Raw genomic sequence first — 24,724 nt, forward strand, 5'->3', positions numbered from 1 at the left:
CTGACTGATAGATCCACAGCTGCATGCTGTGGCTGTAACAGATATTGTAGCTCAAATCCAGAAAGTTAATTGCCTCGTGAAACAAAAAAGTCAACTACTGTCAAAAGAACAAAGCAGAATCCAGTCAATAAAAGGTGCTATTTACAAAGTTCAGTTTTCAAACAAAACTGCTAAACTTTTTTTAAAAAGCCAGGAAAATGAGGTTTATACTCAAAAAAAAAAGGAAAAAGAAAAGAAAAGAATACTGACTCCAAGTGGACCCAGAGACTGGATTTCAAATCAGTTATAAATGTTAAAATAAATGAGGAAAAATTATGCTGTAATGAGTCAACAAATAGGTAATCTTACATAGAAAAAGTAAATCTGAAAAGAACCAAATGGAAATATTAATATTGAAAGCACAGTTAATTGAAATTTTAAAAACTCAATGGAAAAGTGGGTTAGAAATAACAGAAGATAAATCTCTTACTATCGACAGATGTCCCTTGTTATTGTGTTTTCCTAGAGAACCCTGACTAATACAGGGAGTAAAATATGGACTAGAATGAACTTACTGGTATTCTACTATAGAATTACTATGACTCGGCAACAAAAGAAATTATATCATTGATGTGAAGATAGTGGCCACTGGAGCTGCTGAAGGCAGGGAGAGAAAAAAGGAGGTATGTTATGGGGACATTTTCAGGACTTGGAATTGTCCTGAATGATACTGCAGGACAGATGCAGGACATTATATATCCTGCCATAACCCAATGGATGGACTAGAAAAGAGTGTAAACTATAATGTAAACTACAATCCAAGCTGTGTAGCAGTGCTCCAAAATGTATTCATCAATTGCAATGAATGTACCACACTAATGAGAGAAGTTGATGTGGGAGGAGTGGGGGGTGTGGGGAGTGGGGTATATGGGAAACTCTTTATATTTTTTAATGTAACATTCTGTGTGATCTATGCATCTTTTTAAAAATAAATAAAAAACATTTTAAAAATTATAAAATAATGTAACACAAAGGCTTGAAACTAAAAAAAAAAAAAATAACAGAAGGAAAAAATTAGTTAACAAGTACATTGATCAACAGAAAAAGTGAAGTGCTGGTTCATGCAACAACATGGATGAACCTGGAAGACCAACATGTTGAATGAAATAAGCCAGACACAAAAGTACAAATACCATACGAATTATCTTACAAGAAATTGTGTAAATAAATTCATAGAGACAGCAGGATAGCAGTGGGGATTGAGGGAGGATTGAATGGGAAGTTATTGCTAAATGAGTATACATTTTGGTTTGAGATGAAAGGTAGCTTGAACATTGACAGTAGTTGAAGTCACACAGTATTGTCAGTGTAATTAATGTCAAAGATTGCCCACTTAAAATGTATAAGATGATTTTATGTTATGTATATTTTACCACAATAAAAAATAAATTATTTTTTAAAAATAAGAATGAACAGAGCTTCATAGATCTGTGGGAAACTATCAAGTGCTACAACATATGTGAAACTGGAGTGTCAGTAAGAGAAGATTCAGAAAGGAGCAAAAAATTTTGAACAAATGACTGAAAACTTTACAGAATTGGTGAAAAACATTAACTTATCTTCTAAGAAGCTCGAAGCATCCCAATAGAAAAGACACCCTCAAAATAAAACACCTAAAAACATCATATTCAGACTGTTGAAAGCCAAAGTGAAAATCCTCACAGCAGCAGGAGAAAAACCATACATCACATATAGGGAAAGAAACATATGCTTAACAACTGACTTATCAGAAACAATGGAGACCCCAAGATATAGGAATGATAAATTTAAAATGATGAAAGAATAGAACTGTCTGCCACAACTTTTATATACAGTAAAACTATCTTAAAAATGAAGACATTTTCAGATTTTAAAAATAAAGAATACCTCCTGCCTGACTTGCAATACAAGAAATACTAAAAGAAACATTAAATGATATCATATGGTAACTAAAAACAACAATTAAGAATGAAGAGCTTCAGAAATGCTAAATATGCAAATAAATATTAAAAATTCAATACATAGTTGTTTTCCTCTTTGCCACTCTTATTTTCTTTAGGAGACATATGACTATTCAATGCATAAATTACAACATTGTAAGTTGTAATATTTGTTTGTAATATAAATAGAGTTGTAATATATACATTTGTTTTTGGCAATAGTAGTACAAAAGAGAAGGAAGGACATGGAGATATACTGGTCCAAAGATTCTATATTTTACCAAAGAAGAATGTCAGTATTAACTTGTAGATTGTTAAAGATGCCTATTTCAACAACTAGTGCAATCCTTAAAAATATGCAAGGAAACACAGCTAAAAGGATAATAGAGAATTAAAATGGTATACTAAAACATTTGTTTAACACAACAAAAGTCAATAAAAGAGGAACAGTGGTGAGAAGAGATAAAGAGAAAATAAATAGCAAAATGCAAGACCTAAATCCAACCATATTATTAATTACATTAAATGTGAATGGATATAAGACTCCAATCAAAAAGTACAAACTGTCAGACTGGGTTAAAAAAGCAATAATCAACTGTATTAGTCAGCCAAGGGGGTGCTCAGGCAAAATACCAGAAATGGGTTAATTTCCACAGAGGGTATTTATTTGGGGTAGGAGCTTACAGATACCACGCCATAAAGTACAATTTACGTCCCTCATCAAATTCTATTTCCATGTGTTGGCGCAAGATGGCTGCCGACATCTGCCAGGTTTCAGGCTACCTGGATTCTTCTCTTCCCAGGTCTTTCTTCTCTCTGGGCTCAGAGCCTCTGTTTTCTCCATTATGAGGTGCTCTAGGCTTTGCCTCTCTCCACAAGGTCAGGTGTAGACTATCAGGCAAGTGGCACTTTCTCTCTCCCCTGGGGTTTCTGCTGTGTCTAAGGAGCCATCTCTATTCTTCTGTTTTCCTCTTCTGGCTCAGGGTTCCTCTCTTTCTGGAGCTTTCTTCTTTTCCTTCTATGAGCTTACTTTCCAGGGCTCCAGCCCTAGGCTTCAGCATCAAACTCCAACATCAAAACTCCAACATCAGAAACCCTCAACTCTGTCCTCTGCAATGCCTTTCATCTGTGAGTCCCCATCCACCAAGGGACGGGGACTCAATGCTCTAATGATGTGGCCCATTCAAGGCTCTAATCATAACTTAATCATACCCAGGTACAGACCAGATTACAAACATAATCCAATTACTCTTTTTGGAATTCATAACTATATCAAACTGCTACAGAGGCATAATAATAGATCCAACAGACAATAAGAGTGTAAGTTTTGCAAACTTTTTCAAACAGGAGAGGAGGAACACATCTCAACTCATTTTATGAACCCCATAATACTGTTTACCACAGCCAAAGACACCAAACAAATATAAAACTACAATCCAATACTACTCATAAAAATAGACACAGACTCTTTAACAAATTAATAACGAATTGAATCGTCATACATGAAAGATGATATACCACAACCAAGTGCCATTTTCACCAGCACTGAAGGTTAATTTAACATTCAAAATCAATTATTTGAATATACCAAAACATGCTGGAAATATGCATATATAACAAGGAACTTAATCTGGGGTGAAAAAGGATCTCTTGAGGATGTTTGAAAAGGATAAGTTTGAGTTAAGTAGGGTGAAAAAATTGGTGTAAAAGTATTCCAAGCATTATTAGTGAAAGTCAACTCAGAAAAGGTTGTTCCAGGGAACTGAAGGTCAGTGTGGCTGGGCTGCAAGTACCAGCAAGCAGTAATGGGTAAGGATAGAGACCAGGAAAGGAAAAGTCCTGCAAAGCCTTGCTGTCTCTATGAAGGATTTTGAATTTTTCCATGAAGATACTAAGAGATTAAATAACTTAAAGCAGAGGAATGACAAAATCTTATTTATGCTAAGACATAAATATTGGCAAGTGCACTGTGGCTGTAGTGTGGAGAACAGACTGTCAAAGACACAAAAGTAGAAGCACAGAGACCAGTTAGGTTGCTAATTCTAATAGCCCAGTTGAGAAATGATAATGGCTTGGATAACAGAGAGAATAGACAGACCTGAGATATATCTTGAAAGAAAAACTGATTTAGTAATAGATTATATACATGTTATATATTATTTATTTTTATAAATTTACCTTAAAATCCTATAATATGGATCATGATTTCTCTCACCTTAAAGATTTAATTATGTATAGATGTGATATATATGTGTATGTCACTTATTTTATAAAACCTATATTATCCTGACACCAAAGCCAAAGACATCAAAGGAAATATAAAACTACAGACCAATGTCCTCATGAAAAGAGACAAACAATCTTTAATACATTATTAACAGATTGAGCTCTGTCACACATGAAAGTATTATAGACCACAACCAAGTGGGATTTCCACCAGCAATGAAGGTTGAGTTATCTGAAAATCAATTAATGGAATATTCCATATTAGCATAATAAAAGTAAAAACCCTTTTGGTCATCCCTCAATAGACACATAAAAATAGACTTATATATAATAGTTAAAACTATAAAACTTCTAGAATAAGACATAAGAAATATTTTTTTTTACTTTGAAATAGGCAAATATATTTTAGATAAAACTCAAAAAGCATAAAGCATAAAGAAAAAATGTAAATTAGATTCAAAGCTTTTACTCACTGCATACTGTTAAGGAAATGAAAAAGGAAGGCACAGATTGGTAGAAAATATTTACAGAACATGTATGATTGCTAAGAAACATATTAAAAGTTATTCAACTTCATTGGTCATTAAGGAAATGTGAATTAAAACCACAATAAAATTACACACACACTGGAATAGATAAAATTATAAAGACTGAAAATACCAAACATTGGCAAGGATGTGGTGCAACAGACACTCTCCTACATTACCATAGGAATGCAAAATTGTACTGTGGAAATCAGTTTGGCAGTTTCTTCAAAGGTTAAACATAATCCTACCATATGAACAAGCAATTCCAATCATAGATGTCTACCCAATAAAAATGAAAACATTTATCCACACAAAGACTTGTTCATACATATTCATAGCAGCATTATTCATAATAGCTAAATTTTAAATTAATCCAAATGTTTCTTGACTGATGAATAGATAAATGAAATGTGAAGAAGTCATACAATGGAATACTAATCAGCAATGAAAAGAACAAACTATGGATATATATACGCAATGTGGCTGACTCTTGAAAGAATTATGCTAGTTAAATGAAGCCTGGCATGACAGGGTTCACACTGGATGCTTCCATTCATATAATATTCTAGAAAGGGAAAAGCTATTGCAAAAGACCAGAGGTTCCTGAGTTTGTGGAACCTGCAGGTACCTGTGAAGTCTGACTGCAAAGGGACACAGGACCACTTCTGGGGGTGATGAGTCTGTTTTAAAGCTTTACTATGATGGTTGCACAACTTTACATATTTCTCAAAACTCACTGAGCTTTATTCTTAAAAAGGGTATGTTGTACAATTTTTAACTGATACCTCAGTAAAATTGTAAATAAAATACATATCATATTTTAAAATGCCCTCAGCTTTAAGTCAGTTTCTCCCAAAAGAACAAATAACTTTTGTATGTCATGTTGCTTCTGACAAACTGACGAAGAAATTATAACTTTGATGAAAAAGGACAATATCAAGTAACTCTCATATTATGTAGAAACAAGACACAGACTCAAAAATAAAATAAAATAATAAATATTTTATTGAAGTTGGAAATCTAATATATTATTTGTTTTGCAATTTTGCCAAAAACCCATAATCTTACAACGTAACAAAAATTTCAGAAAATTGAAAAAGGTGACAAGTCCTACATCAACCATCATATGAGAAATAAGATACAAGATAAAAACAGTGGGATTGGGAATATTCATATAACAAGAAAATTTTAGCTTCTCCATAAAAAAAAAAATTAGAAAACAAAGAAGAAACCAGGAAATAAAGGCTAGTGTCCAGGAAATCAGAAAACTGACCACAGGAATTTAAAGTACCCTGAAATTGACTTCAATACTGTTTTCCTAACTAATGATGAAAGAACACACACTTGAGGGAGTATATGCACAGGACAGTTAAACAGTGGGACAATTATAAAACTGGCACAGAGGAAATGACTTGAGGATATTAGAAATGGAAATATGCAAGGGAAGGAAGTCCTGGTGTTCCAAGCCACAAAGGCCAGATATTTTGCTGGAATATTCTATTATTAGTCTCCAGTTAAAATTCTATTTTCAAATCTCATTATCAAAAACAACAAAAACAACAACAACAAAAAAAACAACCCTCTATCGCTTCTCGGCCTTTTGGCTAAGATCAAGTGTAGTATCTGTTCTTATCAGTTTAATATCTGATACGTCCTCTATCCGAGGACAATATATTAAATGTACTTACCAAATCCAGTGGATGTGTCATGATGATGGGAACGAGTGTTGTTGGGGGGGAAAGGGAGGGTGGGGGAGCGGGGTTGAATGGGACCTCACATATATATTTTTGATGTAATATTATTACAAAGTCAATAAAAAAAAAAAAAAACAAGCTATACTATTAAAAAGTGGGCAAAAGACTTGAAATGACAGTTGTCCAAAGAAGAAATATGAACGGCAAAAAAACACATGAAAAAAATGTTTAACATCACTAGCAGTTAAGAAAATGCAAATTAAAACTACAATAAGATATCATTTCATACCTATTAGACTGGCCACTGTTAACTGTTGGAGAGGATGATGAGCGATAGAAACAATTATTCACTGTTGGTGACCATGTGACCTGGGAATAACATTACTAGGTATACAGCCAGAAGAATTGAGAGCAGAGACATGAACATACATCTGTACACCAATGTTCGTAGTGGCATTATTCATGATTGCCAAAACTTGGAAACAACCCAGATGTCCATTAACCTATGAACGGATACGCAAATTGTGGTGTATATGCACAATGGAATATTATGCAGTGGTAAGAAAAAATGAAGTCATGAAGCATATGACAACATGGATAAACCTGGAGGACATGTTGAGTGAATCAAGTCAGTCACAAAAGGACAAATACTGTATGATTGCACTATTATGAAATAATATATTGTATAAATTCATGGAGTTAATATTAGAATATAGGTCACCAGAAAATAGAAGAAGGGTAGAGAACGGAAAGCTGAGGGTTAAACCGTGCAGAATTTGTAAAAAGATGGGTTGTAAATCTTTGGAAATGTGAAAGCTTATCATGGTGTTTATACCTAGCAAAGCTATTATATGGGTATGACTGTTTGAAAGGGAAAGTCTAAGACTATGTATATTACTAGAAGGAAAGCTAAAAACTAACATTGGACTGTAGAAGACAGTAAAACCTCATGTAAAACAAATATATATATGTGTGTATAATCTACATATATAGTCATTCCATCATAATATTTCAAAAAGCCTTGAATAATTTCAATAACACTATTAAATACAAAATACCATTAAAAAAAAACAAAAAAAAAAACAAAAAACAACCCTCTACAGTACATCCACATTCTGTTGTTGAGAATTTCATTATAATGAAACTCTTATTCTCAGTAAACAACATCCTAGAGAGCAAAGGCCTTTGTAGTTTAGCCAGGAGTTATTGTGAATCAAGAAGTAGAAAGAAATCCTCAGAATGAGATATCTTGTTTTAAGGCACTATTAAGTATGCAATTAACCCTTTCTTAGAAACAAAGGCTTTTTGTGTGTGTTCTGTATATTGGAAGATGGGCTGGTCTTTCTGAGAAGATTACTGGATTGGAAGAAGTCTGTAGTTTGGAGTCAATTGTTGTTTAGTACTATTGGTGCTAAGAAAGTCTTTCTGTCTTATGCGTCCTTCCTCATTCCCCTATTCCTTTCTGTAACCTTTTCTAGAAGTCTCTTCTTTCACAATGCAAGCATTCTAGAGACTCAGCTCTTCTTCTCTTCATTGGAAGTTTATTTTCTCACATTTCGTATGAAATTTGCAAGCCAGCTTCCATTAGATGTAGAAAGAGAGAAAGGCTTGCTATAGTAGAAAGAGCCACCTTGGACTAGGAGCTATAAGTTTGGTTCATGTTCCTCTCTGATTTCTGGACAAGATGCATAGAAACACACATCCCATTTATTTTCACATACCTTTGTGCATGCATTAAATGTAACACTAGTCACCATAGTTTAATCACCTCCTTACTCTTTTTCTCCAGACCCCAAAACGGTAAATTCTTTGTAGGTCAGTTACTGCCTTTGTTATAGTTATAACATTGCCATTCAGGAGAGTGTCTGGCATCTATGATGGAGTAAATGATAATGAACAAGCCATTTCCCCTCTCTAAGTTTTATTTTCCTATGAGGAAATTTAAAAAGAAAGTAGCTTCTTTTCAGGTTTTTGTGGGATTCAAATAAGATAGACAAATACTATGAGAGAACTGATCTCTTAGATTTCTGGCTGCTATAACAAATAGCACACAATGGGCTGACTTAACCACAGAAATGTATTGACTAACAGTTCCAGAGGCTAGAATGCTGGCTTATTCTTGGGGCACCTTGGCTTTTCTATCACAGGGCAATGTTCTCCCCTTTCTCTTTTAGATTTCCACTGATGTCCAGTTTTTTACTTCTCCCATGGTTTTCTATTTATCAATTTCTTCTGCTTATGAAATACTCCAGTTATCCAGATGAAGAACCAACCTCATTTAGTTAGGCCATACCTTAACTAAAAGTAACATCTTCAAGAGATTCTATTCACAATGGTGTTTTATTTTCCTTGGCTACTCAAGCAAATACCATGCAATGGATTGGCTTAAATAATGGAATTTTATTAGCTTACAGTTTTGAGGCTAATAGAAGTCCAAATCAAGACACCATCAAGGTGATGATTTCTCCCTAAAGAATGTGGCATTCTGAGGATGACTGCCAGTGATCCTTGGCCCTTAGTTCCTCTGTCACATGACAATACACATGGCAGCCTCTTTTGCCTCCTCCATTCTATTTTGGGTTCTGTTGACCTCTGCTTCTTGCTTCCCATGGCTTTTTCCCCCTAGCTGTTTGAATGTCATTCTGCTTATAAAGGACTCCAGTAATAGGATTTAGGACCCATCTTGATTGAATTGAAAAATGCTGTAACTGAAGTAATCTCATAAAAAGATCCTAGTTACAATGGGTTCTCATCCATAGGGAAGGATTATGCTTAAGAACTGTTTTTCTGGGGTACATAGCTCCAAACAATTATAAATGGGTTAGTATCCACAGGGATGCTGTTTTAGTTAGCTTAAGGCTTCCAAAGAAATATACCAGAAACGGGTAAGCTTTTATTATAGGGATTTATTAGGGTAAAAGATTACAGTTCTGAGGCTACAAAAAAAGGTCCAAATCAAGGCATCTGCAGAGATGCTATCTTGTCAAAGTTTGGCTGCTGTACCCTGAACTCCTGCTATGTGGCAAGGCAAAATGGCAGCTCTGGCAGTCTCTCTCTGCTTTCTCCTCCAGGGTCACCTTGTCCCTGATGAAACATGGGCAATCAGGCACAATGACTCATCTATCCTCTCTTCTCTGGGCTTCATCTCTTCTGCTTCAAACTGCTCCATGATTCTAGCTTTTGGCCTCTCTCTCAGCCTCTTGGAGTTTCTCTGTCTTTCTACCACTGTAGGCAATCCTAGAGTCCTCTTTCTCATGGCAGGGTAAAATGGCAACAGCTCTCTTTCTATGTGTCTCTGTTTATGTAAAAATCTAGCTAAAGGATTAAGACCCACCCTGGGTCCTTCAATCTAACCAAAGGCCCAAAACAGAAGCAATGTAATCAAGTGATCTAATCAAAAGTTTCCTTAACTGAATCTAACCAAAAGGTCTCATATAAAATAGGTCTACATGCACAGGAGTGGATTATCTTAAGAACATAACTTTCTGGGGATTATAAAAGATTCAAACCAGGACAGATCCAGGTTAAGATTAAGAACATGTTGGTTGTTTGTTTTTTCTACCCCCTGGGTACATATTCAACCTATCATAGGTGGAAAATTATATAGCATCACTTCCTTACTTACATTCATCCAGCAATAAACAAAAAATTTGTTCTATAGCACAATAGTTCATGTTATAACAAATACCATCATAATGAAGATCTATGTACAAGAAAACATTTTCGAATTCTAGTTAATAGTTTATTTATCTCAACAATAGGTTAAGTAGATAAATCCAGAAAAACAGATAGCATTTAGATATTTTCAAATTTGTAATAGCAACTTGTCTGGAAGCCAAATACACAAAGGGGAAGTTGGCATCTATTTGTTGTCCCATCTTTCCATAAGTTGGGGATAAAATAAGCCAAATATGAATTATGTGCCCCAAAGAAAACTCAGTTTATTCTAATAACATGAAGTGAACAATTAGGTATCTTACAAAAGGTTGCAAGTCAATAGTCATTAATTCATTCATCCATTATTCCTTCCAGTCCATCCATTCACCCAACATTATTAAATATCCATATAATAAATAATGCATTCTACAAATATTTTTTAATATCTACTAGGTCCCAAGGTGTCAGTGAGAAAACTGACAAGAAATATTCTGTGCCTTAAGAGAACTCAAAAGGAACAGGGGGGAAAGATTCATGAACTTGTGTGCATAAAAGTCACACTATTTATCTCAGTATTTAGTATATGAGCTGCACATACTACTACAGATAATTTTCGATGTTTATTATAGTGCATTATATGCAAAGAAAGAATTTTTCTCTGACCAGATTACAAAAATATTCTTAACATGGACCATGAGTGTCATGTGAACAGCTGGTTTTTAATAGTAATATTTCCAGTATAAAGCATAACCCTTAAAGAGTTTCTATCTTTCACTAAGTCATTAGCCAATTATGTATAAATTAGGAGGTAATTTTTTAAATGATCCAAGGATGAAATATGTGTTAAATTTTATCGTCAAATATAAATATAAATATTAGATTTATTAGTGATACTAAATGGGAAATATTCTTTTCTTTAGGTTACCAGTAATGGCCAAGTCTTATTTGACTTTGCTGTCCAGCATAGTACAGGACACACAGCATATTTGTGGACAAATGAATAAATGAGGAAAAACAGTAGGAGCTAGGATTTATTAATGAAAATTAAATCAAATGGTAAAGAAACTAATAGAAGTCTAATTAGTTGTCTTTGTCATGGAGCCCATTGCTTCTAGTGCTCATCTATGAAAGTGTAGTAAAGAAGAAATAAATTGGAATTTGAAACTCATATGCAAACTTTTACAACTGGATAAGTAATTCCATTTATAAAATGTGGGTAAAAAGTTTGTAATGTGTGGAAATACCTACAAACCTAACTCATAGCTACTGTTCCACACATTTGAATTGAAATTTTAAAAATAAACCTACATTCTTAGGGACCAAAACCCTGATATTGCATCATAACAAATAACACACTAAGATTTTATCCTAAGTCATTCATTCAGAGATGGGTTTTTTAAATACTGCTAACAGCATTGTCAATGTCACATATGAAGAGATGTAGTTGGAGAAGGAAATGTTCTGTTTTCCTGTCCCAAATCTGTCAAATGCTCCCAAGATCTCATGATGGTGAGAGTAGCTCTCTATATCACATGAAAGACACATAAAGTTACTCCTGGCTCAAGATACTTTCTCTATCAGTTTACCTTGGGACCCAAGAATGTCATCATCGTAACCACTTGTTTGGATTAAAACACAGCTCTCAAAGGTCACTGCCACTCAATCACTGACTTCTAATGTAGACAGCTTTAAGTGCCTCTCTTACCTCAATCCCTCTGCTCAAAACAAATAACAAAAGAAAGACAAAATATCAACAGACAAAACCAGTGAGGCCAAATTGGGATCAGAAAAAGTTCAATATCTCTATGGATCACATACAAAACAAAAATAGTAGGTCTCAAGTTCAGACTCCTGGTCTTCTTGGCAGAAAGTAGGCAAAAGCAATGGGAAGCTGAATTTCTAGGGGGTGTTGGGGACTAAAAAAACTTCCATATAAGACACAGGATGAGAGTCATGCTAAATGCTTGAAGCCAGGGCTTTAGTAAGACTCTTCTGCTCATGAAAAGAGACCAAATATTTGTCAACCTGGGCAATGACTTTATTGGAAGCTCTGATCCTTACATCTAGAAATTGAGACAAGTTAGCTGCTGGCTCTGTGATTGGATTCACAATGTTCACAGTATCACTGTGGAACAAAAATTTTGGAAAACTTGGCTGGTCATAGATTAGGAGTGCTGAAGGCGGATTGAAGGTAACAGAAAACTTGCTAAATATAAAAGGAGAGACAAAGGGAAAAATTAGAATTTAACCATGTACAGAAATATACTTCAGAAGGAGCAAAGGCATAAAAGGAAAATTTAAAGCTTTAAGAACAAAATAAAAAGAATATCTTTAGGATTTTGAGGTAATGTTGGACAACAATGAAGAACTGAAAGAGTTATTTTAAAAGTGGTCAGGATACAATTTAAAAGTGGAGTCAACAGATCTTAATAACGCATTGGGAAAAGAGGAGCAGTCAAGATGCCTCCAACATTTTGGCCTAAGCAAAAGAAATATAATGAGCTAAATATTGGCTATAGAAGACTAGAGGAAGATTATTAGGAGTAATCTTTGAACAAATGAGGATTGAAATTCCTAAATTAATATCCAAATAGAGGTGTGGAGTAGCATTTAGATATGGGTCTTGAGCTCTGGGGAAAAGTCAGATCTGGAAATTAAAATCTGGAAGTCAAAAGTTTATGGATATTATTTAAAGACATTGAAGAAGATGAAATTGGACAGGAGTGAGCATAGTTAAAGAAAAATGATGGAACACTAAGTCCTGAGGAATCCCATCAATCAGAGAGTGGGCAGTGTATAAAAAGCCAGCATTGGAAATTTGAGAATAAATGGCCAGGATGAGAGATGGCATCCAGAACTTTGCCCTAGCAGCCAACTGCAGAATATTTCAAGAAGGAAAAATGACTAATTATAATGAAGTTTTGAGGACATCAAGTAAGATAAGCACTCAAAAATGACCATCTATTGAGCAACATGAAGGTTGCTTGTGACCACGACAAAAGAAGCTTCCATGGAGAAATGGAAACTGCAAATCAGACTAGAAGGGATAGAGAAAAGGAAGTGAGAAAGTAGAGGTGGTGAGTCTGAATGGCTCTTTCTAGAAGTATTTCTACATAGGACAAAGAAATGAGTCAATAGTTAAAGAGGAAGAATGTTTTTGAAGGTAGGAATTTTATGGTATTTCATGCTTTTTAGAGAGGAAGAAGTTGATGCTGCAAAAGAGAGATAGGGCAAATTATAGGAACCAAGTAGGGTAAAATGGAATAGGATCCAGTGCCTGAGAGGGGTGTATGGTCTTACAAAGTAACAGCGCAGGTCTCCTGTTATAGAATATATGTTTCATATTTATATTCCAATTTTGCATAGAATTGTTCTCTATTTTAGTTTAGTATAGTTTAGTTTAGTTTCTAATTTAGTTAAGTTTAATTTTAAAAATTTAAGACAACTAGTTGGGTCTTATAATATGCGTATCTTTATAAAGTGCCCTGCATGTTTAGAACTCACACATATACACACAGATGTCAGTGTATGGCTCACAGTCTTATATCAGGCAATCTTAGGAGCATCAACCAACCTTCTAGAAAAAGAGTCCTTCAAATTGCTTACCCAGAAACTGTAAACCAATCCCAAACAACGCATTATCTCCAGGTAGAGCTATCTGAGCTGAATTAAAATTTGAAGCAATATTTAGAGGATTGAGAAGATTTCCCATAAGAAAAAGTTCAAAGGAAATGTTATTGAGCACATAAAATTGAGTTTGGGGTCAACATTGACTTGAGAAACATTTTTATTTAATATTTTGAAAAATCTTCAATTTTTCAGATATGAATTCATTACGAAGCCTCTCTAGTAAGTTGGTTTATAAGGATTATTTCTTAGTTTCCAATTCCACATTTTTCCTCAGTTTGGAATAAATAAAACATTTTTGTGTTATATTAGAATGGCACTCTCTCCCTTTCACTTTCACTGAAGTGGTATAAAAATACCTTACACAAAATTCTCAAGAAAAAATTAAATTTCAATATTAATTTATGCCAGATAGCTTTGCACTTAGACCATCTGAGATTTTGATTGGAAGTCAAAAGCTTAACAGTTGCCAGTAATGATGCACAATTTAACATCTACCAATTACTTTCTTCTGAATTATTAAGACTTCATTAAAGCAGCTTCAAAAGCTTAGAATATTCTTTCTTTATATATAACCAAAACAGGAACTAACAAATGTGTGGTGATTTCAAATGTTCTTATTACATTTTCACCTTCTTATGCAATTAAGCAGAACAGCATCATCTGTAAGACATGTGAGCTGTCACATGCTGCTTTCCTCGGAGCTTCATGTTGTGCACATTTCTCTGTAGTTTAGTCCAAGTACCAAATCAAAAATCCATCTCTGGATTCATTATCAAGCAGGTATGATGATTTGTTCATGAAAATTATATAGTCTCTAAACTGAGCATTTGACCTATAGCCAGGCACTTTAAAGACTTTTGTCTAAATATTGCCATTATACCATGCTTGAAAAGTCTACTATCTAGCAATGAGATGCAATTGGTATTCTGGTTCCAATTTAGTTCTCAGATTGGTAGAAATGAGCCCAATGAGTAAACAGTATTTAGTTGGCTATTCATGTAGTTTTGTTTTGTTTTGTTTTTTTTCATTGAGAAGAAAGAAAAAGACTTGGCCATATATGAATATAATGTTTTATGAAATAAATTTTGACAAATCAATGGCAATTTTTTTCCATTCTTCTAAAAAACATATGCTCCTTATCCTTGGGGACCTAAACCACAATTTTGTTGTCACCTCATTTTCAACAGAACCAAATTCTTCAGATTAAACAGAAGGCAAGGAAAAACAGATTTTAAATATTAATGACTCCATGCTGTGTCAGAGCAGAACAAATAACTGACAGGCAATTTCCCAACTTTTACACATTGTGCTTGAAGAGGCTGGCAAACAGCAGCTCAGCAGGAACTGTCTCTCTGTGACATGCATTGTTTTCATTTTCTTTATGCTTACATTTAGAATACCTGACTAAAGGGTGTAAGCTTGCTTTCGCCGTGCTCAATCAAAAAATGTCAGAGACCTTATACACAAAAACTTCCCCCCGCCCCCCACATACACATAGGTAGATGGTAGGTACTACTCCCTTTGAAGAAAGAGTTGGCAAATGTGGAAAGAAATAGGGACAAAAGAAGAGGATAAGGCTGGCAGATTAGATTAGACTAGACCCAATGCATCAATAGTACCTAAAGTTATTTCCACGTAAGGTCACAACAAACCACATCTATATTTGTCTTCCTGTTAGTCTCTCATTGTAGACAAGCCAGCCCTCTGTGACATTATTAACCCTGGAGTTGCTAAACTGCATTGAACTAATCTGTGAGAAGGAACTAAACTAGAATTATACAATTTTATATAGGTAGATGAAAATTAAAAAGGTTTGGGCTATCAGTGGATTTTTCCTAAGAGTAGAAATTTTTGTCCAGGCAACAGATCTGCAGTAAAACTGGCAAACACAAAATGTTTTGCCTTCAGAAAACTTAGAGTAGGGAGACTTCTTATGAAGAAGTAATATTTTTAGAGAGGGGTGTCTATTTCTGGAAGAACACTGTGAAAGCCTCTATGTGTTCTATCCTTAAAATTATTACTATTACCTAACTTTTTAAAAACTGAGTGCCATATTTCTAAAGGCTCCAGCCTCAAGACAACTCAACCAATATTTAAGAGCACTTACTGGTCCTTTGTCCTGCTGGATGCTGAGGATAGGGCGAGGGAACTTCCTTTGAGATACTAGGTCACTGGAGCACAGGTATAGACAATTTAAAAGGGACGCCAAATCATCTTGGCCAGTTTAACATTGGAAAGCAGTGGTGCCACCTACAAGGGTGAGGGGCAGCAGGGGAGAGGGGTTGACCACCAGAGGGGTTGCCATTCCTCTAAATAGTGGTTTCTCAAATATAGTAAGCACTTGAAATTTGATGAATTGTAATGAATGAAAATGTTAAGCAGGAATTCCTCTTATCAGCAAATAAAAATTTTATCCCTACGTATGGAATTTTCAGAGCATCACAGTGATCCAATATTGGAAGGAGCCAGGAAGTGATGATATGTAGATTCCTCCCCTGGAAATTTCTAAGAAGAAATAAGCCTCTGACCTAGTAAGCTGGATATTCTTCTGCCTAAAGGCAGAAGGTAGAAGCAGAGTGCTTTCCAACGTTTTTCCACTTCTATTACTTACATAATTTAAAATTCATTTAAAGAGGTTAGGTTCTAAGTAAGATGGAATAAACACACTCCATTTTGTCTCTCTCACTGAATGCACCTGGAAAGAATCAGTGGAGTAGCTATTTGAAGACTCTGAAAAGAAAAAAATAACAACTGGTCTGGGAAGAAGATACGAGTTCAAAGTGTTCCCAAACCTGTGAGGAGTTTGTCATTTATTTTCACTCTGGTATTCCCAGTCAGGTTTTGGTATAGCCAAAGACCCTGAGGTGGGCACCTATGGAATCTCCTACCAATCAGAAGGAGTGGGGAGAAAGCCCACCATTCTTCTTTTTTCTTTGAAGATACGGGTGTCCATGACCTTTTTTAGGTACCCATTTATTATGAATTAACCTCTCTAGACAGTGGGTTGAGCCTTGGCTTTGGAGATCGGAAAGATCTGGTTTCAAATGGTGTCACTCAGAAGTTCTATAACCTTAACAATTATTTAACTTCTCTGAGGTTCTTTTCCTCATCAGCGCAATGATAATAACACCACATTATAGGACTGGTATGCATATCACACCTCTGGGGTTGCTAAAATTTTTTACTCTAGGAAGATGCAATGTTTCCAAATTAGCATATAAGACAGAATGCACCTTCTTTTATAACTTGCTGATTTAAAGTATCAATTATGGGGTTCTTTAGTCAAATTTTATGGTCTAATTTTTCAGAAAAATGTATAGAAGTAATTCTCACTCATGTTACTCTAAGGATAATTTTCTAGTTTATTCTCCTGTGCTCAAGAAGAAAAGGTCAAAGACACAAATGCCTTTGATTAAAATCTCTGCTTGTCCTTGGCATTCAGATTGGCCTAGACATTTTGGTTGCTTCAAAATTGCTCAAATAAAGTAGATTAATGTCCTAGATAACTTGTTAATTTCCTTTTTTAAAAAAACCTAAAATTTCCCTTCACAATATTTCAAAGTATTATTGTCCCATTTGGCACTTCAATGAAAGAGATTAGAATGATTCTTAATATCTCTTCCAGCTCTAACATTTGATAATTCCATGATCTAAGAGATTTTCAGAATATGGAAATACAGAAATTCTTTCTTCCCTGGTGAACTCTAACTAACTAAATAATCCCCATTTCAGGGATAACTCAAGGGCATATATGCACAGGGATGAGGTAAATTCTCTCATAATCTGATAGTGAGTTTCTTGAGAACAAGAACCACATCTCCAATTTCTTTCTACCTTCCATCACATATTCAGTACCACTGGACTCTCACTTTTTCACAACCACTTTCAATTTCAGTTCCCAAGTGACCCAAACCTGGAAATTCTACAGTGGGAATAGGGTAAAAATTCAAAAGTGCATTTTAGGGTTGTTTTCATGATAAAGTAAAATAATATATAAAAAGAAGGCCCTATGTATAAGTTCACTTCTTTCCTGTGATTTATTCAGGACAATCTAGGTGGACCTATGAATAAAGTATTATACAATCATACAAAAAATTCTTTTGATCAGTTGATGCACAATAACGCTTTTCAGAACCATAAATGAATCTGTTTTCTTCTATGTTTCTTCTCACATAATTATATTCTACCTTCCATTTCAGCCTATTATATCTTTTTCATAATCTCAAAAAAGAAATACAGTTCTCCATGAAAACCATTTAAAACTTGGCAATCACCTCACTAAGAGAAGTATTCAGTGGAGGAAAATACATACAGATTGAGCCAATTTTGTCACTGTTCCAATGAATCCTTTTTAAAAAGGGAACATCTACCATTTCTGCCTTACCTAGTTTTGATTCTCTTCCATAATATGTTTCCTTGAGAATTTTCATGAAGAAATTGGCACCCAAATAATCATAGCTTTGATACAACCTACAACCATGTTCCTAGATGACTAAATAGACTACATTCATGATGCTACTTATACGTGTTGTGTCTTGACAGAATTCCAGTCAACTCACCACCAGCAGCCCACATAGTTTTTTCAAACCAATTTTCTCAAGAAGCCTCAGCCTGAAATTTCCAATGTGGAAATAATCATTTCAAAACTTTCAGGTGCATAGAGAAATAACATGACTAGAAAGCTTCTGTGTCACTCACAAATGCCCATGAAAAAAAGTCTGGCTCAACTTCAATCTTCATAGTTTTGTAAATCCTGCTATGTGGTCACAGGTAACTGTTAATGAGAGCTGCTGCAACTAGGGGGATTTTTAGCAGTTAACAAGGATATTTTCCAATGTTCTAATTTTCTAAGGTTCTCATGATTTTGAGTGTTTTTTAACCAAATATATAGGCTCACTCTTAAAGACTTTTTAAAAAATAACTTTATTTCAAATTCAAAAAAAATTAAAACAACAGAAAAAGGCAGTTCAATAAGTTATGGAAGCATTTGCTCCTCAAAATTTCTGTCCAGGTACTTTTATCCTTTTAATTCCATCTACTAACTCAATTGTTTCTCTAGTGTTCAGAAAGATACACAAATAAACACAAATTAGTTAAATTATACATTCAGGGTCTCCTTATTAATGAAAAAAAATAAAGAAGAGGAAAAAATACTTAGTCATATTTATATAGCACAAACCCATGTTCTTCTTTTTTAACTTTAGCATTAATATAATACCAACTTTACTTTTGCTACAAAAGCATTCCAGTATTGTTAATTACATCTGTAAGTTACATTAGTTATATTTTTCCATCTATTACCATTCTTTACACCTTGTAGAAGAACATTCCTGTATTTATATTATTGACAACAATCTTCATCTTGCCAAAATCATTGTTATATACTCCCTATATTATCCTCCAGCTGTCTTCCAATGAGCATTAATTTTTCCTATACTTTGTGTGAATACAAGCAAGACCAGTTGGCAATAATTTGGGGCATGCCAAGAGTTTAAATCATAGTGTACAACTAGAACAGAAGGGAAATATCAACATTCAAGTCGCCATCGTGGCTACGCCTACCAAGGAAATGAAAAACAATGTTATGTTTTACCTATTTTAGGAAATATTTTCTCTAAGAGTAAGGTACCACTGCTCTGAGAAGTATATAACTAATGAGTATAACTACAATGTCTTAAACTTTTACTGCATCTCAGATAACCATTTTTATGGGTTACAGGATGGCTGGAACATATATATATGTTACATATAATATGGGTTACAGGATGGCTGGAAGAGATAATTCCCTGCATCACTCCACCCCACCACAAATATGACCTGTAAGGTTAAGGTCTTATCTTAATTGGCCAAAGAAACAGAAACTTCCCAGAAGAGAGGTTGGCACAAAGGGCAGAAATAAAGTTCAGCTCAGTGGTGCCTTCCACTGCTACTGGTTCTCCAAGGAAGAGTAAGGCTGCCAAGGATACTATATGCAAAGACCAAACTATAAAATGAGGAAAATATTACCCAAGGTAAGGAATTATGAAAATTAAATAAGAAAACCCAAAACCAGGAGTGTCAGCTTTGATTTAGCACTTAGCCCTTACATCTAATCCCAAACCAATGCACTTGTATTCCCTCAATTGTATTCACTTTCCTCCACTTACAATGATACCTACACGATCCAAGAAATTGCCCAAATTATGTTGTGCCACAAGTCTTTTCTAGTCAAAGCTTATATGATTCTAAAAGCTTCTAAACTAATTTTGAAAGCACCTCCATTAAAAGAGATATTGACAAACTTTGCACACTCTTGAATCTTGAAATAAATTCAAAATCAGCAAGGCCATATCCTCATTTTGGGGGAAGACATCAGAATCACCAAATAGGGTGTGTTAACCACAACTCTGCTTCCTGCCCCTCTGCCCTTGGAAAGCTCATTTCCCTGCACATATCATCTTTAACTCAAATGAACAAATCTTTATTTAAGAACATAGCATGTGCTCAGTGCTGGGGTGTCAGTAGTTAGGAAAAGACACATGTCCCACTTCAGGAATTTGACAAACAGAGCCATGATTAATTACATAGCTACAAATCATAAGAGGTAAAAGGAAAGAAAAACAAACTATGCTGGAAAAACATACATATAACAAGGAACTGTATTACAGGCGAAGAAGGATTTCTTAAGGAAGTTTGGAAGGGATAAGCTTGAGTCAAGCAAGCATGAAATTGAGGTAACAGGCAATATCTGTAAAGGTCTGAAACAGAAAGAGCTGTTCTGGGGAACTGAAGGCCAGTATGGCTGGCGGTGAGGACCAGAAGGCAGTGATATGTGAGGCTAGAGTCCAGGAGGAGGTAAGCTGCACAAAGCCTTGCTGGCACCATAACCAACTTTGAGTTTTTTCCTGAGACACTAGGAAACAAAGAGCTTAAAAGAGAGGAATGACAAGATCTTATTTATGTTAAAACAGAAATAGTGGGAAGTGCGCTGTGGCTACGGTGTGGAGAAAAGACTGTCAAAGATACAGAAGTAGAAGCACAGAAACCAGAAGGATGCTGTTATAACAGCCCAGCTGAAAAATGATAATGGCTTGGACAACAGCGGGAATAGACAGATCTGAGATATATCATGAAAGTAAAATTGATTTAGTAATAGATTACATATATGTTATATATTATGTTATCTATTTTCATAAATTAATCTTAAAACACTATTATATGGATTATGTTTTCTCTCTTTATCTCATCTTAAAGGCTTAGATATGTATCAATGGGATATATATATATACATCGCTCACTTTATAAAACCTATATTATCCTGACACCAAAGCCAAAGACACAAAGGAATACAGAACTACAGACCAATGTCCCTCATGAAAAGAGATGCAAAATCTTTAGCAAACTATTAACAAAGTGAATACAGTTACACTTGAAAGGATGTTACACCACAACCAAGTGGGATTTTCACCAGTAAGGAAGATTCATTTAGTATCTGAAAAGCAATTAATAGAATATAACATATTAGCAGAGGAAAAGTAAAAACCTATATGGTCATCTCAATAGACAGTTAAAAATAGGCTTACATGTGACAGTTAAAATTACAAGACTTCTAGAAGAAGCACAGTGAATTAGAGCAGCAGTGAGCTGAGTTTAAATACTGGTTCTGCTTCTTATTAACAGTGTGACCTTGAGCAAGGATTTTAACCTTAAGTATGAGAATTCTCAAACACCATCCTGGGCCACTTCTCAGGTTCCTGAGAGTCTGAAGGTTGTGGAAAATGGATGGAATGCACAATGTTGAGGCAAATCCTGCTCCTCAGAGATCAGATCTGTTATCATTGACATACAGAGTGGCAAGAAATCCTATTCCTGAGAAATGTTCAGGATAATTGGCAGGTTACACTGTTACCCACGGGTGAGATGGTATGTGTCAAAAAGGTCTTCTTGGACTAGTAAGTAATTAGGACAGTGCCAATCAACTACTTCTTTCCAGAGGAAGAGACTGTTACAGCAGATTACAAACTTTGGCTAACTGTAGGGTAACAGGTGGAGTAGAATAAACCTAGTATAAGAAATATAATTTTTCAGTGTCATCTTGCTAACTTTTCAGTAATACAAATGCACTCTTAGTCCCAGGGTCAGTTGCAATGATGGTCAATTGGGAGAACATACCTGGACTAAAGAAGCCAGCAGTTATTTATTTCCAGCTAATTGTTACCACAGTGCTCAGAAGAAAAAATATCCACATACAAGAACTTTTATGAGAACTCCTCTAATATTTAAAATCTGACTCAATTTTTCAATATAAAGTGCTATGTAAGTAAAATAAAAAATATCTGAAGACCTGGCATGATGCAGCTTCCTCGTTGCCAGTTTGATTACCACTGCCTCAACTGGGCCATATAGGATCAATGAACTGAGAATAGTGACCAGGATGGAATTTAAACTATAACAACAGAATAGTATGATACTACCTCACCTAATGAGCTTTATGACAATAAGATGAGCTGAAACAGAACATGAATGCAAGGAAAGGAATGAAAATATGAAACTGAAGGAGAAACAATTCTATCACTTTTCTTAACAATGAATTATAAATTTTCTGAAGAGGCTAGATTTCTGGCCTATACACATACTCTGAATTTATCTAGCGCAATTTAAGTAAGTCAGATTAAAAATCAATTAATTCAGAATTTCTTTGATCTGTAACTTGAAAATCTTTGTAAGAAATGAAATGAATTTTCTCACACATTAAAAAAGAGCACTCAATAATGTTTCTTCTATTTAGTGTAGGCAATGAGCAAACTGTTGGGCTAAAAATAACTATGAATTCCATGTAATCTCTAAAAGGCTTAAAGTATAACCAACCACTTTTCTCTGTTCCAATTTCCTCTATGGTTAATAATAATGCAAGTTTTTCTGAGGATGAAAGTCATAGTATTTCACTTAAAGTAAATACTCAGGGAATAGAAGCCAATCCAACATCACCATATGCAGTACTTAGTGCTGAAATGTTTGAGGTCTATATTGAGACAGAGAGATACAGAAGGTCCAGTATATACCTGATGATGAGATACAGTTCTTGATTCCCAGTCCTTGGGACTTTGGAGAAGAAGAAAGGAAGAAGTATCAGGAGAAAATGTGTCCCTTGGAGGAATAGAAAGCAAGAAGAATGGAAATGGAAATGGAGAACATAACGACAGATGCAAAGGAGGGGTCTAGAAGGGCAGCAGGGGCAATTTTTCCATGTAGCACATCTCCAGAATTCAGGAGTGAGAAGTAATGCCAGTGACCCACAAAATATATCAGATATAATATATTCAATATTCTGCTCTCCAGTGGCCTTCTGCCATGCAAGGATGGGGGAACACAGTCAACTTGCAGTAACAACAGATCTTAACCACCAGATAGTGCCCAAAGATTTATTTCTAGCTCAAAAAAACATTGTGGAGAGACCACAGGAACACAGGTAGGAAGTTTCACAGATCATTTCCTCCAATAGAAAAAAGAATTAGTTGAAAAGAGATTGGAATTAATAGGTTGTAACCCTGGAACTTGATTTGACATTTAGAAAAACTACAGGAGTACCAGAAGTGAGAAGTTGCCAAGAGTGTAGCTTCTGTAAGTGAAAATATGAACCAGTGACGGTTCCCATTCCTCAGCCCCATGGCAGCAGCTATGGAAACAGTAGGGTTGGGGGAATTTGACCTGGATTTGAGAGCAGTTGCCTAGGGCCAAGGCAGGCATAGGAAACCTCAACCTCCAAAAGTTGGAGTTGAGGTTCTAGGTTGGTCTGGAGGTTCTCTGAGGGACTAATGCAGATACTCATCTTGGATTATGCCCTATAGGCAACAAAATCTTCTGACCTTTCACCAGCAACCACCAAGAATTAAAGCGTACGTACATCTTTTTTATTGTTAATAAGTTTCTTCTTTCTCTTTCTTGTATTGCTTAATCTGATGGTCACCTTCCAGAATATACTCTGGTGCAGGTTTCAGCACCCACATCAATATCTTTTGGCTTATCATAAACAGTTTCAAGCTTCCCACATATAATAAGAGTCTTGGATAGGCAGTGCAGCTTTTTTTTTTTTTTTCTTATTTTTCTTTTTGTGTTTCAGAGGTGTTTTGTCTATTTATTTAGTACTTTTTCTGTTTTTTCCCTATCTTTTTCCTTCTTTCTTTTTTTTTTTTCCTTCTTTCTTGCTCTTGGTCTAGTGGACTGAGGAGTGGGGAAACTATATTTGGAAAGTGATCACAACATGATATTCAGAATGTCTAGTTCTCAACAAAAAATTTCAAAAACATACGTGTTACAAAACATGCCCAGTCACAGGAAAAAATAATTTAATGGAAAATATTATAAAGGAAGCACAGCATCTGGAATTACTAATCAGAAATCTTGGATTGATTCATATAAATGAGAGCAATGAACTAAATAAAAACATGGACAAAGAATGAAAGGAGCGGGGACCGGGAGGGAGTGAGGGTTCAACAGTGAGCCCCTGATGCTAATGACTATGCTTGTGAGCTGATAAACCTAAAACAAGAACAAGGCCTAGAGCAACATTGTGCCTGGGAATTTCCTCCTGTCAGCCTTCATGTTACTCAAATGTGGCCAGTCTCGAAGCCAAACTCAGCATGTAATTGCAATGCCTTCCCTCCAGCGTGGGACATGACACCCGGGGATGAGCCTCCCTGGCAACGAGGAACCACTATCAAATACCAACTGATGATGCAACTGGAAAAGGACCTTATATGGAAGGTTCAATGCGGATCAACAGAATATCCATGTCTACATAAAACAACATGACTTTAAAATGCTGTTTGACCTAAAGTAAGGGGGAAATGGAAAGGAGAAATGAGTTTATATGGCTACGAGTTTCTAAAAAAGAGTCTGGAGGCTGGCAGAAGGATTGCCCTCATGCACAACTGAGCAGAGTCAAAGAGACAGATAAAGCAGATACAACCCCCAGATATTGGTTCCTATGAAGGCTAAAGAGACCCATGAGAGTTATGGTCATGGCCGATGGGGTTTACTACCAGGGCAGATG

General features: G+C 35.3%; 1 pseudogene; it reads left to right on the plus strand.

Annotated features, from left to right (window-relative positions):
• Positions 1 to 6,295: 6,295 nt before the first annotated feature.
• On the plus strand, positions 6,296 to 6,404 carry LOC111767264 (U2 spliceosomal RNA; annotated as a pseudogene).
• Positions 6,405 to 24,724: the final 18,320 nt, after the last annotated feature.

Source organism: Dasypus novemcinctus, chromosome 15 (assembly GCF_030445035.2).
Source record: "Dasypus novemcinctus isolate mDasNov1 chromosome 15, mDasNov1.1.hap2, whole genome shotgun sequence".
NCBI classification, from domain to species: Eukaryota; Metazoa; Chordata; class Mammalia; order Cingulata; family Dasypodidae; genus Dasypus; species Dasypus novemcinctus.